At 43.8% G+C, this 18,219-nt stretch overlaps 1 protein-coding gene across 2 annotated transcripts in view; it reads right to left on the bottom strand.

Annotated features, from left to right (window-relative positions):
* Rhbdd1 (rhomboid domain containing 1) overlaps nt 1–14,543 on the bottom strand; it is a 123,342-nt gene extending 108,799 nt beyond the window's left edge. For both annotated transcript variants that reach the window (XM_041650756.1, XM_041650757.1), the window contains exon 1: nt 14,437–14,543. The gene's annotated coding sequence lies outside the window, so the exon portion shown is untranslated. The remainder of the gene's footprint in view (nt 1–14,436) is intronic.
* Between the last annotated feature and the right edge of the window lie 3,676 nt (nt 14,544–18,219).

Here is an 18,219-nt window from a genome sequence, read left to right as displayed (position 1 = left end):
AATCGTCTGACGACAAGCTGCACACAAACAACAATTTTTCCTAGCCTTCTAAGACCCGTTAAGTGGCTTCCTGAACTGTACTAATGTCAAAATCAAAGGGAATCGGAAGAGGGCTCTGTTTTCTTACTTCCCATTTAAGGGAGAAATATAAAGAGATGAAGACAACAAAATGAATAAAAATGGACTTCATGAATAAAACATGAATATGGGAATCAAATTATATTAAGAAGGTAATGGGAGTCTCGTCTTCATGAATACCATGACACTATCAATAATTACATTCCAGTGTCATCTACTCGTGGAAAGGCCCACAGCTCGGATTCTGCTCCAAAGAAAGTAGGATTAAGAACACTGTCTTCTTTTCGAGTCTGCAGCGTCCTTTGGGACAATGGTTCTCCTGACTCAGAGCCTTTGTTATTCCAGCCACTCAGTTTGGAATGCCAGCTTGGAGTCTGCCCGGTTATCCCCAGCTGCCTCTTCCGGCTGTAAGTGAGAAGACCTAGCTTCTAAGACACATGGCTCCTCCTCTATCTTTGCTCATTCACCATCTTCACAAGTAAAAAACTCCTCGCCCCTTAACGGATGAAGTCCGACTGTCTTTTATAATAGTCTGTCTTAATACCAATCCCATGGAAGGTGCACACTGGTAAAACACGATACCTTGGAGGAGTGAGGACTCAATATCTCCGACAAGTGAGCGGCCCTTAATAGCCATGTCGTTGACATGCGGACACAACCCACAAACGCCGGGTCTTCAGCGCATTCTCCCTAACCGGCTTACAAAATGCCTGACTCAATTTGCTTAGAATCCAATTTCATCACAACACCTTCCCCTGTGAACCATCAAATACCTTTCTGACCTTGCAAAAAATCATAAAGCATGTCATCATTAACAGGATAGACTTTGGGGTCAAAAAGCCCTGGTTTAAATCCTGACTTAAATGACTTAAATGCCTTCAGGCGGTAAGATCTTGAGTAAATCCTTTTTCTTTCTTTTCCCCTTTTTCATTTTTTGTTTGTTTGTTTATTTATTTATTTGTGGTTTATTGAGACAAGGCTTCTCTTCACTTCCCTGGCAGTGCTGGAACCCTATTTGTAGGCCAGGCTGGCCTCAGACATCAGAGATTCACCTGTCTCTGCCTCAAAAGTACAGGGATTAAAGGTATGTAGCACCACACGTGCTCTTGAGTAAATTTTAATTTATGCCTGAAGCCCTCACCTTTGAAGCTGGCCCTAAATGACAAGACTTCCCTTCTAGAACTGACTGATGACTAACAATTCATGAAACATAAGAACTCTAGGTACCCGTGGATAACACATCGTTATCATCATCATTGTCCCTAGGCTCAGCCTCAGAACTAATGTCTTCTGATAATCCATACCCTTTTTAATAATGGCTGATAGTTACACATTTAGTTTAATAGTGGACACATGTAACCTGTTTCATTTCACTTCATTCTTAAAATCTTATGAAGGCGCCGGGCGGTGGTGGCGCACGCCTTTAATCCCAGCACTCGGGAGGCAGAGGCAGGCGGATCTCTGTGAGTTCGAGACCAGCTTGGTCTACAGAGCTAGTTCCAGGACAGGTTCCAAAGCCACAGAGAAACCCTGTCTCGAAAACCCCCCCCCAAAAAAAAAAATCTTATGAAGGCATTCTTTGTTTTATATACTAGCTGGTCTGTCCAGCACTCATGTAGGGAATTGCCTGTGTTGGTGCACCCCCCACCCCCAGCAGTTATCCACAGAAACAGCCCAGTGGTGCTTCTCTGCCCGAGACACTTAAGGGTGGTGAAATGCCAGGTCTCAACTTTCTCTGTCCAAGGTGCTTATTACACAGTGCCATCTCTGCAGATGGACAGCCACTTGGGCTGCTCATCTCCATGGACAGTCAGGTGGGGTCTCTTCCCACCAGAGGGCATGGAAGTCATGTATGAACATGATACAGCTTACAGCGCATGTTCCTAATTCCAAACCCAAAAGCCTGAACCAGTGAATGCCTTTCCAGCAGTCCTGGTGTAAAACTGAAACACAAATTCTATTTTCATTATACAGATAAGAATGACCAAAGGGACAGTACCCATACACTGGACTATTAGGAATCACAACCAGCTCTTGGGCAGACTTGGCTGGGTAGGAGTCAAGGCCCTCAGCTGCTTGTGTCTCTCAGTAGCAACACTGACTGCCACTGTTGATGCGTTAGGGAGGTCCCAGTGCCCAACCTGCACATCACTCATGAAAGCCAAGATTCCCAACCTGCACTGAACAGTGGGTAACAGGAGCTTCAGATGAAATAAAAATCTGTTGGTGCTGTGATGGCAGAGTAGATGGGGAAATGGTTCAATGTCTGGCTATACAGCCCCAGGGTCTTCTGACTTAAGTCATAAAATGAGAAACACTTATTACAGGCATCATTGCATGCCTGTCATCCCAGCACTTGGGAGGCAGGCAGATCTCTGTGCATTTGAGGCCAACCTGGTCTACAGAGTGAGTTCTAGGACAGCCAGGGCTACACAGTGAAAACAAACAAAACAAACAAAACAAACAAACAAAAAGTCTGACTCCTATTTCTCTTCCATATGAACGCTTCTTGGAGGAAATAAATAAAGCCTGAAGCAACTCCTGAACGGTACTAAAAGAAACCAATTTTGTTTAATCCTGAAGCAACATTTATTTACAACATATACCATGACATTTAATTCAAACTTACTGAGATCTGTGAACATTCAGTCCTCAGAGTTTCAGAAGCCAGAAAGTAGAGGTCAGAGCAGCAGACTGATGTCACTGTGATGAGAGCCTTAGATGTGGGAAGAACCAGGCCAGGGGGATCTCTTGGGCTTTTTATAAGGTATGGCTCCCACTCATGCCTCAAACCCATGTGGCCTGATCACTTTCCACATGATCGACCCCCAATTACTACAGATGGGGTTTTCTGGAGTCAGGAGTTTTGGAGCCCACTGACATGCAAGCAGCCTTATTTGTGTAAACACAGAATTGCTGAAGCAAAGGGAGGTGGTAGCTGTGAAAAGCGTTTAAATTAAACATGGAACGACTGTTTCAAATTAAGTGGTCCTCTATTTAGAGCCTTAAAATCCATGTCAATGATAATAAACACAATCGGGGGTAGAGACTTGATGATGAGGGGGTTTCTGTTCACAAAACCAAGATGCAGTGTTAACACTGAGTGAGAGTGTTGGTGGAAGGTGAGGTCAGCTGCACACAACCAAGAAGATGGTGGAGCAGAAAGGTTAAACTCCTCCCAAAGCTATGGAGAAACCCTGTCTCAGGGGAAAAAGAAAGGAAGAAAGGAAGGAAGGAGGGAGGGAGGGAAGGAAGGAAGGAAGGAAGGAAGGAAAGAAGGGTTAAACTCTGAACTCTGTCCTGATCTCATCACTAAAGAGGGATAAACAATGGCCTAATATATAAAAATAAAACAGGAAAACAAGCTTCCCCCACTCCCAAATCAAAACCCAAATTTTCCTACTCTACTGATGACGAGAAGTCCAAAGTAAAAGAGCTACATGAGCTGGGCTGGCATCTGTGAGAGCAGACCAGCTGCCTCAAGCTCTGATGCCATGGTAAGCCCTGGAAGCGCGAGCCGAAATATGCCCTTCCTTCCTTTAGTTGCTCTCCTCCAGTGTTTCACCAAAGCAATGAGAGAGTCACACACAGGGTAACATGGACTTTGAAAGCAACGAGTCAATGAGATGACAGGTCACACAGCCACAGTGCCCCACGCTCAGTCACACAGCCACAGTGCCCCACGCTCGGTCACACAGCCACAGTGCCCCACGCTCGGTCACACAGCCACAGTGCCCCACGCTCGGTCACACAGCCAGAGTGCCCCACGCTCGGTCACACAGCCACAGTGCCCCACGCTCGGTCACACAGCCACAGTGCCCCACGCTCGGTCACACAGCCACAGTGCCCCACGCTCGGTCACACAGCCACAGTGCCCCACGCTCGGTCACACAGTCACCGTACCCCCACGCTCGGTCACACAGTCACAGTGCCCCACGCTCGGTCACACAGCCACAGTGCCCCACGCTCGGTCACACAGCCACAGTGCCCCCACGCTCGGTCGGTCACACAGTCACAGTGCCCCACGCTCGGTCACACAGCCACAGTGCCCCCACGCTCGGTCACACAGCCACAGTGCCCCACGCTCGGTCACACAGCCACAGTGCCCCACGCTCGGTCACACAGTCACAGTGCCCCACGCTCGGTCACACAGTCACCGTACCCCCACGCTCGGTCACACAGCCACAGTGCCCCCACGCTCGGTCACACAGCCACCGTACCCCCACGCTCGGTCACACAGCCACAGTGCCCCACGCTCGGTCACACAGCCACCGTACCCCGACGCTCGGTCACACAGCCACAGTGCCCCACGCTCGGTCACACAGCCACAGCGCCCCACGCTCAGTCACACAGCCACAGCGCCCCACGCTCGGTCACACAGCCACAGTGCCCCCACGCTCGGTCACACAGCCACAGTGCCCCCACGCTCGGTCACACAGCCACAGTGCCCCACGCTCGGTCACACAGCCACAGTGCCCCACGCTCGGTCACACAGCCACAGTGCCCCACGCTCGGTCACACAGCCACAGTACTCCCACTCTGTTTGTACCAGCTGGCCTACATCTGCTCAGTTCAGTTCAGCCCTCACCTTTGCGGTTCTGGAATGATCTATTTCTTGAGCTGAAACATTAGGCTGCTTTGCAGCCCAGAGTCCTGAAAATCCGAGTCTAGCATCTATTGTTTTAAATGATTGTAAAAGAAATATACATTTCTACTCTGCTATCTAGTTATTCTAAAAATACACATCAAAAATAAGGAGGACCACTGGCCAATTCTACACACACATGCAGAGCTAGTTAATCCTCAGGCGTTCTCTTCCAAAGTAAGACTGACCTGGCTAACAATGAAGGAGAGCCTATCAATCAGTACTCATGTTGTGGACAAGCCAGGATTTAGCTCAAATAACCTATTTAAATGTCACTTCGTTAAATGAGACCACGGTCCAGTTTGTGAATAAGCTGTTAGTTGTAACTCTCACGGGTCCCTGGCTTGGGTCTCGCCCAAAGGACCATCTTTGTGCAGGTGTACAGGACCACTCAGTCTCTGTGTTCCTCCTGCAAAATCTCAACAGAGCCTAAGGCAGGTTACATTCACCTGATGAGTGGGTGTCTTTCTCCTGATGAGAATCTCAGCCATCTGGGTCTAGTGTTGTCCTTGGCCACAAGCTTGTATCTTGTATCATCAAGTTCACATGCTTTTCAGCAAGGTGCCAAGAACATACAAACTTACCAATGTAGAGTGTGCTAAGTCCAATTCAACTCAGAAAACTTACGGCTGTTTCCTTGCTTGAGTCAAGCTTTGACGGGAAAAACAAGTAGGTAAAAGGAGAAAGGGGGTTTTAAAGGTAGATCAGGCAGTGAACTTATACTATCAACCCTGAGAACATGGGTTGCCAGGCAAGAATGTAGAAGGAGCAAACAGTCTCTTGGCTTCTGCTAAAGAAATAAGCAAATGTGTTCAACTCACCCAATACTTAGAGAAGCATCTGAATAGAAATCCACTTGGATGCCTGCAGACAGCTGCCCCAGCTGAGACCAGCGGCACAGAGTGGACATGCTCCTCAGCACCCACCACTGCCTCACTTTTCTAGATCCCATCTTCTTACCACTGGATGGTATGTTACACGCTGCAGCACCTTCGGAAGCAAGGCCCGAGGCTTTCTGAACAGAGGGTGCCACACGTTGTGCCACACTCACACATGTAAAACATGTAAAACATGCTGCCATTGAATATGGTTGCCATCTTGTTCTCGTGACAGTATCTTTCTCCAGGCTCCTTAGTCCTTGGAGTAATTTAACATAGCATCGTGATTTTTAAAACTGCTATGTCCTCATCTAACCGGGCTGACAGTACAGTTCGCATGGGAAAGAGTGGGATGGCTATGCCGGGGAACAGCTGTTAGATGGTCATATCCAGCCTATGGTTCTTACATTCCCATCTTTAACAGAACTCACTAAAGGTTCCCATCACCCAATCATTCTTAAGTACTCTTGGCTTACTTTGCCAAATTACAATATGGAAAAAACTCTCCACCTATCAAGTGTGCTCCTATGTCCCTCCATCAAAAGCTGTCTTAGGTTCCTCCACACAGACTTTAAAACACAGAGACTTTTCATTTTGGTAATTGTTTACCGGACCATATATCCCAAATGTGCCCAGGTTTCATGTCTTGATTATAGTTCTTCAAGGACACAGGCGTTTGTGTTTGGTCAAATGCTTTTAGTGGGGGCTATAAGTATAATGCCCAGTTTGGGACTACACGCTAGGCCAGCAATTTCAACAGAGAAGTAATGAAAGAATGAAAACAAGACCCTGGGATCAGATGCTCTGACCAGGAGCACAGGACAATGAACAAACTGCATTTACATTCATCGTGCACGTTTTCCTTCCAGGCAGCACACAAGGTCAAACTGCCAACCGTCAGCTACAATAAGCTTCTAAACTCCTGGTCAATTACCTGCTTAATAACAAAAGACAGGGCTATGACATCATTACACTTATAATTAATTTACACAGATCAGCTTCCTGTTAATCAAATACATCTTTAAAAGCATTTAATTATTTTTTTCACCTAGAAAGCAACATTCAGCTTTGTTCGATGAAAAGCAATCTTGCTGAATTCCACATGAAAGGCTGTCAGGCTTCTGGGAGACAGGAAGGACAAAAGGCTTCCCGGAGCGTACTGCTACCCTATGGAGCGCTGGCACCGGCGAGGAAACAGGAGCACGATGATGGATAAGCAACACCTTTAACCGTTTCAAAACATAAAAGTTGTTAGGGAGTGGGGGCATCAAAAGGGTGGCTTGGGAAAGAGGAACATACAGATCCTTTCTGACAAAATTATATCTAAGGTGAGCACTACTAATGCCCGTAGTATAGGGCAGTGTGGGTAAGGACTAGCTACACAATACACTGACCAACTGACCTTCAGAAACGTGTCAGTTTTTCCCCAGGATAACACAGACTCGTTTGATTTTATAAGGAAAAACTGAGATTTTTGAACACACACACACACCATAAAACCATAAACTGCAAAGTGATAGTGGTCTGTGTGCACAAATGAATTAAAATAGATCTGAAGAAAAAAAGTTGGAAATACTTCTGAGTGTTTTTATAAGATGGTGTCTAACACTTTCTAGGAATACTATCCCCCATATTTACGATGTATTATGTGACTGGATTACACACATACCTTTTAACAGTACAGTATATGAAAGAATCCTAAAAGAAGGATTATCATTATTTTCTATTACTGGGCATGGGCCACAGTGCATTAGAGGACAACTTTGTGGAACTGGTCTTCACTCCTCCTACCTACACATGGGCCCCTCGGATTGAACTCAGGTCATCAAGCTTACATGGCAAACTGTTATCCACTGGGCCATCTCAATGGCCCCATAAATTACTCTTAATTAAAATAAACTATATACTCAACTCCCAATCCACGTTTTGTCAAGATTATCTGACACTGTGAGAATTTAATGACCCTTCATTGATGGCGAGTAAAAGAAAAAAAAATCTCAAGATGTCAGCTGACAAAATTTTTCTTTTCCCCTTTTAAAAGTGCTTTTGGCTCAACACTAGAGATCAGACTATATTTACACATAAAAAGTGACTGAAAAATTGAAGCTACTAGATTTTGCATATAATCCTCAATTTTGCTCCACAGCTCTAGGTGACTTCAGGCCAACTCCACTCCTGCCCCGTCAACATTCATGATTTCCAGTATCAATCATAAGCCAGTTCCTCCTCGCTCAGACCACAAGTTTTCGTGTAATGAGAGCTCATTAAAGTTTCCCAATTGACAGCCCTGCAGCCGAAGGTTTGAAACCAGGGTGCACGTGGGGACCACAGCGCAAGTATGCCATGATCATACCCTTCAAGAGGATTTAAGGACTTCCAATCTCATCTTTGCTCTACATCGAATTTCTTTGTCTATCCTGAGTCAGTGAGAAAGCGCTGCCTGCCACTGCCGCCCCTCATTTTATCCGTGCATGAATGGTTTCTGAATAATTTATGGAACTGAATCTGCTCTGCGCAAAAACTAGTCAAGTGGGAAAAGCAGTTACACTTCAAAGACTGGGTGCGTTCCCACAAAGTACACGGGACATCTGCAAATGACTTGGTGATTGGGACAGGTTGGGGATTTCTGCCTAGCTAGCATGAATACTTCATTCTTCCTCTAACAAGAATCTATAGCCCACCCCATTTGTGATCTTGAGAGAAAAGAGGGACTCTCAATCAAGGGTAAGAGTAAGCTACCTGGAGTAACAGCTTTGTCCTGGAACTGGTAGACTAGCTGATGGTGTTGGAACTAGGTCAGCAGTCCCTGGAAGAATGTGGCCACAAGTACACAAACCCAGAGAGCTCTCCTTATCACTCGTCTTTACTGAGGTACAGCTATCAGGATTTTCTGTTCAATCTGAGCTCATCCACATAGTTTCCAGTCAGTCTCGACTTTAATTAAATTGCTTGAATCACATCAGATAGAGTTGCTTCTTCTGTGTGCAATCCAGGACGTCTATCACAAAACGACATATTTACAAAAGTGTTCACAAGCAGGTGTGAGTTTATTTCAAGCACTGCCATCTCCTTTAGACTAACAAAGGCTCTAGCCAGAACATGGAGGTCACATGGGCTTATCTCAACAGTCCACTGTGGGCCTGCTGTTCCTAAGGGAGCACAGGTTCAAGGAGGCCAGAGCAACTTCTCCAGGAAGTCCTCATCAATGCGCATTCTTGGTTGAGCACTAGATGAGGACTGTAGTCTCGAAAGGAAAGTCAGAGGGTCTCAGTTGTGTCATCTAGTTCTACCAAACTGGTGTTTTTAAAAGAATGAATTAGAAGTAACTGCACTGCATTTCTGTGCCTCTGCTCTTCATGGAAATTAAGTCCAGAGTACACAAATGAAGTGCCACTGGATACAAAGGTCTCTAAAACTTCAGGCAAACATCTGCACTCATCCACTACAAAAAAAAAAAAAAAAAAAAAAAAAAAAAAAAAAAAAACACGCTGGAGAGGAGCCTCAGAGCTTAAGAGCACTGGTTGCTCTTCCAGAGGTCTTGAGTTTAATTCCCAGCTCATATGCGGGCTCATAACCAGCTATAATGAGATCTGGTGCCCTCTTCTGGTATGTAGACATATAAGCAGTCAAAACACTGTATACATAATACATAAATCTTAAAAGGAAAAGAAAAAAAAGAAAAACTAAGCGAGCATTGAATCTCTTCCATCACATGGCCTCCAGGAAGGGTTCTAAGCACTTCCCAGAAACTCATCCATTCAATTCTCACTGCACCCAGTGCATAAACAGACACATTTCAATAATCATGAGCCTGGAACAGCCAGGGTATGTGTCTAAAACCACATGAAGAACATGATTGGATCAGTCTATACTCCTATTTAACAAGCTAGTCCTCTGAGGAAGCCACACCTAGAAAGGCAATGTCATCAAGAGCAGCATTAGCATAGGATGAACTACTTCAAAACTGCACATACATGTGCAGGCATACAGAGGAAATAGCAAAACAAGCTTTGCAGTTTTCTATGGCAATGACACTAGCAGAAACATTGTCCTTAAGCCATGAGGAAGAAGATGAAATGATTCCCCAAATTCCACAGAACAGTAGTAAAACCATTTCATGGAAATTAAAGGACTTTTCAGGGTGAAAATTTAGAAGCCCCTTATGAATACAAAATTAGCACACCTTGACAGGAAGAAGAGGATACTGGTTACATGGGAAGAGACGAGGTGCCAGTATATCATCTTTTTATAGTGGCTCAAATTTTGAAGCACAACTCATTCATCACAATGCACAAAATCACCAAGTTGCTGAAAGAAAGGTATCATGGTTTCAGTGTTGCCCAAAACACTTTGTTCAAGAAAAAGAAAATCCAGAATTACACATGGCTGCAACACACACTCATTACATGTTACTTATAAATCCAAAGTCACTGTAATACATACATAAATTTCATTCATTGCTATCCTAATACTGTGACTCTGGAATAAAAATATACGTCATTTAGCACCCTGAGGAAACAGCTCATGGTGTAACATCCCTGAAGTTAAAGTCAGAAGGGGTCAAATATGGTATGTGACCTTGGATTGGACACACCACGACCTCAGTTCTCCCGAACTTGCTGGCTCTTTAGCTGCTGGATAAAGAAAATCCCTCTGACTTACTACAGCCATGGTGAAGACAGATGAAATAGCACACCACATAAAAGCACGTAGTACACCACTGTAGTTCAGCTTTCATTTTCCCTTCCTGTCCATAAAGTAATGAGACTTTCTCCCCATGGAACTGGACTTTATTGCTTTGTAATTATGATGTACATGTAACAATGTCCAAGAAACTAGACGGTAAATAACACTGACATGCAAGCCTGAATGCACACGCTGTCAGCTGGCTATCATCTGGATCCCAAAGGGCTCCTGCACGCTATCTACTGTATCCCAGAAATATGACACATTTTCTTTTCCGAATACAGCCAGAATTAGCCACCAGCTTTGAAATATCACCACCATGATGCTGCAAGGAGCAGCTGGTTGATTGAAAGTGACTCCCCTCCCCCACTCTCCAGCTGTCACCAGGAAACCCCTCTCAATGTGTGAAAATGACAGTGGTACTACCACTACTAGGAACAAGCTCACAAATGGTTAGATTTTTATGGGGAGTCATTATTAAGTAAAAATTAAGTAAAACAGAAACAAAACAAACAAAGACTACTTTACCATATGAATGAAAAGCAGATACTGTCATACAGCAAAAACAGTACCGCTTGTAAACACAAACAACACCATCTACTTTCTTTTGACTCATTGTTTCTCTTCCCCAGTCACTTATGATACTAAATAACAGTTAAAATATGAAGCAGTTTTTAATACAGATACAGCTGTCACAGTGTAAGAGGGATTTTTAAAAAGCTGTGGGGTTTGTTGTTTGTTTTTCTGCATGGAATACTATTTCTGTAAAAATACAGACTGAAGACTCTGTTTGTTCAGGTTTTTGTTGTTGTTTTCGTTACTTTGTTTTTAAATAACCACCCATGTCTCCGTATGAAAACCCAGACATATGCTTGCCCCAGTGACAAAACTAGCGGCATGTCTAAGGATTCTAACATCCCAGGTTTAGGTATAGAGCCCTTGTGGAGCTATGTCACTGACAGTGACTCATACACAGATTCCCAGAATCCCATTCTCTAGACACAGTCTGCAGCAGGAGTCTGTGTCTTTCAACCCCACAGAAATCATGAGTCTTTTGACATTTCAATTTTCTATGTAAATTTCTGCTTAAGAGGCTCCAAGTTAAAACAAAATTAAACAAATAAAAAATCTGAAAATCACTGTTTAGACGGAATAAAAGCTCCATCAAAGGAATTCTTTTAAAAACAATTTCAAACTTTTAATGACTTTTTAGAATAATTTTAATGTAGTACACGTATAAGTGTATAGATTATTTATTCTTATATTTGCTCCTCACCCGCATACTACAAAGTAAACAAAAGTATGGCCCATTATGAATTTTTCTAAGTATATTTCATGTTCATACATTTATAGCTATGTAAAAACATGAGGAAAATATAAGGACTTCGACTTTTTTTAAAAAGTAGAACACACCAGTGTTCTAGGTAAAGGATATATATTGAAAAATATCGATTATTTCAGGGCCAATAACATTTTTATGCATTTATCTGCAGAGGTATCATTGTCTATAACACAAAAAGCATCATATGACAAATCTGTACCCAAAGAAATCAAGTATAAGATAATCAAAGACATTTTGATGTTAATTAACTCTAATCTTCTGGAAATTATGAAAACAATGTCTAGAAATCACTGCTGATGAAATAACTGACGGTTTTCTACCAAGCTGAGCTGTAACTTTCTCCAAGTGTTGGCTTTCTCTCACAATGTTGTGAAGCCTTGACTCTCACTTGAAAAGAGAAGTGGCCGGGTAATAAAATGACCTTGTGTCATTAGGAAATAAACAGGACAGTCAGCATGAAATTGACAAACATTTCTTCCCCTTCCCAGCAAGAGACATTGTCTAACATGATGCAGTAACAAATAAGAGTTAACACACTGTCTCATTTAACATAGGCACCTCAGATGCTGTTATGACTTCCACTTTACAGGGGGAGATTAAAACTGGACAGATGCTAATTTGTCTGTAAGCCAAAATCAATGCACGGGGGGACAGGACTCAAGCAGGGTTGGTCTGACCCAGAACCATAGCTACCCATGCTTCTCATACAGAGAGTAAGAAAACATTTGGAGCCTTTGAAAAACAATTGTTTCGTGAAGGGACTGAATCATTTTGGTGGTAAGGTTAAGTGATACTGACAGAAACTGGTATCACAAGCAACATATGTACATGACAATTTACTCCCTATGATATTGCAGAGTCTCAGGTACTGAGTGCCAGTGCTCTCTAGCCAAAGTTGGATGTTATACAGGCCACAGTTAGTTGCTAATCCTTTTCAATACTGTGACAAAGTCTAGGCTCTAGGGCAGCCGCTTCAAATCCTGAACGATTCTTTCTTCCCCTAGGTGGACTCTTGGAGAAAGGAATAATTCTTAGAAAATGCTACATGTAGCAACTTGAAGACTATCAGCAGGTTGAGAGCCTGTCTAACTTAATTGTGAGCCTTCAAATAAAAACAGACAGGAGGCCTTCTTTGCTATTATGGAGCTGCATGACATATGAGGACAAAAGATAAGGCTAGAAACATCATCAGCTTTGGCTTTGGCGTGCTAGCCACTCCTCTACCTTTCTTTTCAACTCTGTTCTGGCCTTTACCAAATTCTAGGCCAACCTTTGGTATAACTAAGCTGAAGAAACAAGAAAACCAAGAAAGTTTAAATTACTTTGTCACAATTACTATCAGCCCATTTTGTAAATAATACTAGTATTAATGCCTACTGCTGTAACTTTCTGGTGTTTTGATTTTTTGGATAGTGCCTCATTATGTATCCCAGGCTGGCCTCCAACTTCTGATTTCTCCTACCTCAGCCTCCAGAGCGCTAGAATTACAGGTGTAAGCCACCAAATCCAGCTAAAAAGTTATCCTGTGTCTAAATTCTCAGAATGTGACAGGGTAAAAGAAACATCCTTTATGCGGCAGCCACAATATCCATGGACTCCCAACTCCTATGGATCCGCAATCTGCCCTTCCTCCACAATCTCCGTTGCTTTCTTCATGCAGGTCTAGTAACTTAGTAACGCCTGACTTTTGAGTAACCTGTTAGCACTACCTATGTGTTTGCTCATGGAATGCTTAGCACTATGACGTCACAGTTAAGTGACTTCACCTTATTCAAACATCATCTGTGACTTCGCAAGTAAGTACTTTTTATAGCTATGCTGTTCGTGAAATTCAGCACCCAGAAGCACTGGAATGGACCTGAAGGCTTGCTCAAAGGGCTGTGACACTAAAATCTGCATTGCCAACAATTTCCCAGAAGACGCTGATAATGTGGCACTCGGGGACCAAAGCAGGACGACTGTGTGAGGATCACCTGCTCTACTGGAATGAGTCAGAACACTAGAAGAGTGGAAGCAGAACCAGTAACAAAAGCAGGAAGAGGTAAAAGCGGCTAGGACTTTGGAACAAAAAGTAGAGAGGTATGATAACTGGACACCCTCCACAACAACAACAAAAAAAGTGTGTGCCACGAACCTACTGAAAGGGACTTTAAGACAGCCTGACAAATAAATCTTAATTGTGTAACAATCAGATATTAATAGTTTTAAAAAATACTTGATGCCTTGTTTGCAACAACAGAAACGCATACAATACGAGCTTTATGTGTGGGCAGAACAGAGATGAGTCCTTCAGGTGTAAGTCTGTACCCAATAACGTGGAACAGCCTTTCAGAGGTTAGTATGGGTTTTCGTACCGAGACTGAAGCAGCGGTCCCACAGACACTTGCTACAATAAGCTCTGTGGCTGATGCAATTTCGTCTCAAACTTCCCGATATCAGAGGAACCTATCAAAAGCCCATCGGGGAAGCCCTGACTTCCAAGCGTTCGGGCAAGTTATCAGGGTGAGACCGGCCCGCGTCTCCTCCCCGACCACCACCAGGCCCCTGTTCCCCCTCCACCCCAACTCTCACCCACCCTGAGCCTGAGGGGGATAAGAAGACCCAGACCAGCCCGGCCGGTTCTGATCTCCCGCCCGGTTCCAAAGCAGCGCTTCCGCCCGGCGGACCCTAGCCCCAAGGCAGCGTTTCCGCCCGGCCCGCGCCAGGGATCTCAGCCCCGGCCCCTGCATCTGAGGTCCGGGAAAGCCGCGACACCTGCCGCACAAAAGCGACGCCCCAAACTCAGCCGAACAGACGCGGAAACTCACTCTCTTTAAGACCCGCCTGCGTCCTCACGCATTCCCGCGTATGCGCGTCATCACGCCCGGACTCCGAAACCCGAGGCTCCACTTCCCGCACGGACGCCGATTCCGGAAGCTCCACTTCCGGCGGCCTGGCTGTAAAGAAGCACACTGGCCGCGCATGCTCAGTGCTGTTTACGGCCTTTCTCGGGTTCCTCTAGCTAATTATATAGGGGTCGTCCGACTCAGCACAGAGTAACAACGATGTCAGCGTCCTTTTACCGCCACAAATAGCCAAAGACCACTTAACACACTCAGAGCGCATTAGTCCTGCCTATGGCCAGCTCCCTCAAGGTGGAGAAAGTTCATTCCTGGCCCAGTGCATCCTGAGAAGTGGACAGGGGAGACACCGCCTGCTCCACACGGGCCGGAGAGAGCCGCTTGTCTCGGAAAGTAGGCCAGGGAAACAAGGCCATGGTGTACGTTTCGGTCCCCAGGCGCAGTTCCGAGGCTGCGCTGCTTTGCCTGTTTACTGCTTGAAGGGCTTGAGGTATAAGGTATTTGAGTCTTAGGTCATTTGATGCAATTTCCCTTCTGCTTCTAGTGTGGAACCGGTTTCGTGGGCAGTGTAGAAGCCAGCTTCAGCTAAAAACTATGCTGCATTAATTTCGTACAAGTAGACGTCTTTGACATCAATTTTTCTAGGAATTGGAGGAAAGTTTCACTTTTCCAGGGCGCGAATTGGGTGCAGGTAGCCCTCTGTGTATTTTCCAAAGGTTATAGCAGCCGTGTTTAGTTGATGGGTTAAAACTTCATGTGCCACAAAAGTTTTTCTTCTATTATTGTATAATAGAATAACTCTTCCTAGAAATGTTTATCTTAGGGTTGGAATGTAAGTGAAAATGTGGCTCATTTATAGAAGATATATTTGAGACTTCGAAATGACAAAATTCTTAGCAAATTCAAGGATGAATTCTTGAACCTTATAATTTAACTCTTTTAAGGTGAAAGAGTATGTTGGTCCAAGACTGACAATGAGAAACTGCATTCCTGAAAACAGAAGCCCACTTAAACAGGGAGAAGTAATTTACACTAAATATATATCTCCTTAGAAAAAATAGGTGCAATTTCTCAAATAGAGGGACTCCCTGTTTTTTCCTTCTGATCAATCATAATGCATCCATTTTATTAATATACTCCTTGTTATGCCCATGTCATGAGCTCTCTTCCCCAGAGACCACCAGGAGTCCCGAGTCCATATACAAAAGCAAAGTCTTTCTTGCAAAACTGGAACTTGGACTCTCTGTCTGTTCTGACACAGCAGTTGGATCAGGGAGCCCTGAGCTTAGTTGAGGCAGGATTTTTGAAAAGTAATGGATGGGTGGATAGGGAAATTCCAAAATCAGATGGGGGTTGAACTGATTGGGCAGCAATAAGGTAACAGTTTTATCAAACAGGGATTGGTAATGGTGTCACTACAAGAAAATTGGCAACCTATATACAAGTTCAAGAAGCTATTTTTTCTTTTTTAACATACCAATCCCAGTTCCCCCTTCTTCCTCTCCTCCTGCTACCCCTCTCCACCCACCCCCATCTACTCCTCAAAGAGGTTAAGGCCTCCCCTGAGAAGTCAATAGAACTGTCCCATCCCCTCCTTGAGGCAGGACCAAGGTCTTCCTCCTCCCTGTGCCTAGGCTGAGCAAGGTATCTGTCCATAGAGAATGAGCTCTACAAAGTCAGTTCATGCATTAGAGTTAGATCCTGGTCCCCCTACCAGTGACTTCATCTACCCACAGAATCAGCTGACCCGAATTTGTGGAAGATCACTGACTCCTGACTGACAACTGGGGAACCTGTTGTCACCAAACTAGGCCCCTGAATACAGGTGACAATGGTGTGGCTTGGGCAGGTAAGGTATTCTTAATGCTCTGGAGCATCTAGTACTTTTTTATTGTCTCAATTCTGATTGGTCCCCTCAGGGTACTGTCTGGGCATTTCCTGATTACTGTACTGGTGAGGCCTAGTCCCACTGTTGTTAGTTTGCAGCCTGTCATGACTGCACTGTTGTTAAGTTGTGCCTCTTCGCTCCTGTCTTCTATTCTCTGCCACCCTCCACACTTTTTTATACTTACATCGTTTTTGTCACTATTTAAGTCATTAGATGCAGAGGTGACTTTAGAAGAGCCAGAAATCAAGTTTCAAATCAGTAATCTCAAAAAAAAAAACATACATTTGTAGACAGGGCTTAGGAGTGTGCTTAGGGAGTAGGGTATGAGGATACACACCAATAACCCCAACAGTTTGAAGGTAGAGATGAGTAGAACGGGAACTTGAGGCCAGCCTCAGTTACATAACTTCAAGACCAGCTTAGGCTATATGAGTACCTGTCTCAAAAAAAAAAAAAAGTAAATGAAAACATTTCTATCCTATTTTAAATATAAGTAAAATGTTTCATTGGCATTTAAGAAGACAGAGAGGACAGCGGTTTTTGTTTTGTTTTGTTTTTGTTTTTTGAAAATGACTTTACCATGTATGACGGCAAATGCCTGTAATCTCAGCACTTGAAAAGTAGAGAGAAGACTATGAGGAGTTCAGGAAACCCACCGGTGCATCGCCAGGTTGAGTCTATGCTGGGCCACAGGAGACCCTGGCTCAAAACTGCTCTTCCAGCCTGTGTAACATGATTTGCTGAGCAGGCTAGACTTTAAAAGTTCTAGGTAAGATGAGCCTTTTGTATCATGCCAGAATCCCTTCTAACTTGACAGATGTCACCTGGGTCTTAATTTCCTAGCCTAAATTTAATAGTCAGTAGATTCTTACATGTAAACAAGACTTAAAAAATGCTGAAGTATCACTGGGTGGTGGTGGCACACACCTTTAATCTCAGCACTCAGGGCACAGAGTCAGGTGGATCTCTGTGAGTTTAAGGTCAGGCTGGTGTATAGAATGAGTTCCAGGACAGCCAGGGCTAAAAAAAGCAAAACACTAAAAATACTAAAGAATCAATGCCAGAATAAGCCCTCTAACATAAAAAGCACACAATTGTTATATTAGCTTGTAAAATATGATTTTATTTTTTTAAAGTTTTTACTGCAATACAACAATGAAGTAAACAGTAATTAGACACCTACCAATTTTCCACAAACAAATAAAGAATGTAAAAATAACTCTGCCTATATATGTACAGCTTCTCAAATCACGTTAGAGGGTCTCAAATTCAATAATCAGGAAATTTTAAAATCGCAGTAATTATTCTCATTTTAAGAAAATGTCCCCCTCTACCCTCCCAAGTACTGAACATGAAGAATGGGCTTCCTTTTGCATCAATTTCATATTTATGTGAAGCAGCAACAATGACCACCAATAATTTGGCATTTCTGTTTACAGATGCTCCAATTTTTTTTTCCAATTTCAAAAAGCCATTATCCAGTGTTGCCATAAAACAGATTGTAGATTCTAGGTAGCAAAGATTCAGAAACCAATGTTAAGTCAAAGAACAGAGAAAGCAGGGCATCGCACTAAATTTCTGGATCTAATACACTAGAATGAAACCCAGGAAATGTTACCTACTGTTTAGAAGAATAAAGACCTGCAAAGGCGGATGTTTGGTTGTCTAGTATTTTACACTGTGTGGCTTTGTAGCATCTGCTAACTGAAGCAGACATGCATCGTGTGTATCCCTGCCCTGTGTCCTAGCTCCCTCCTTCCCACCCCACCATCCTACTACCGTATACCAAATATTGTGGGTATGAGCCCAAGTCACCCCAGACAATCCAGTGAGCAAAGTTAGTGCAGTGCAAAAGAGTCTCC

The sequence above is a fragment of the Microtus oregoni genome, unplaced genomic scaffold, assembly GCF_018167655.1.
Source record: "Microtus oregoni isolate MIOR12 unplaced genomic scaffold, Mior012 000004F_ref0000308, whole genome shotgun sequence".
Lineage (NCBI taxonomy): Eukaryota > Metazoa > Chordata > Mammalia > Rodentia > Cricetidae > Microtus > Microtus oregoni.
The sequence above is the reverse complement of the archived record's forward strand: the minus strand, read 5'-3'. Positions and strand labels throughout refer to the sequence as shown.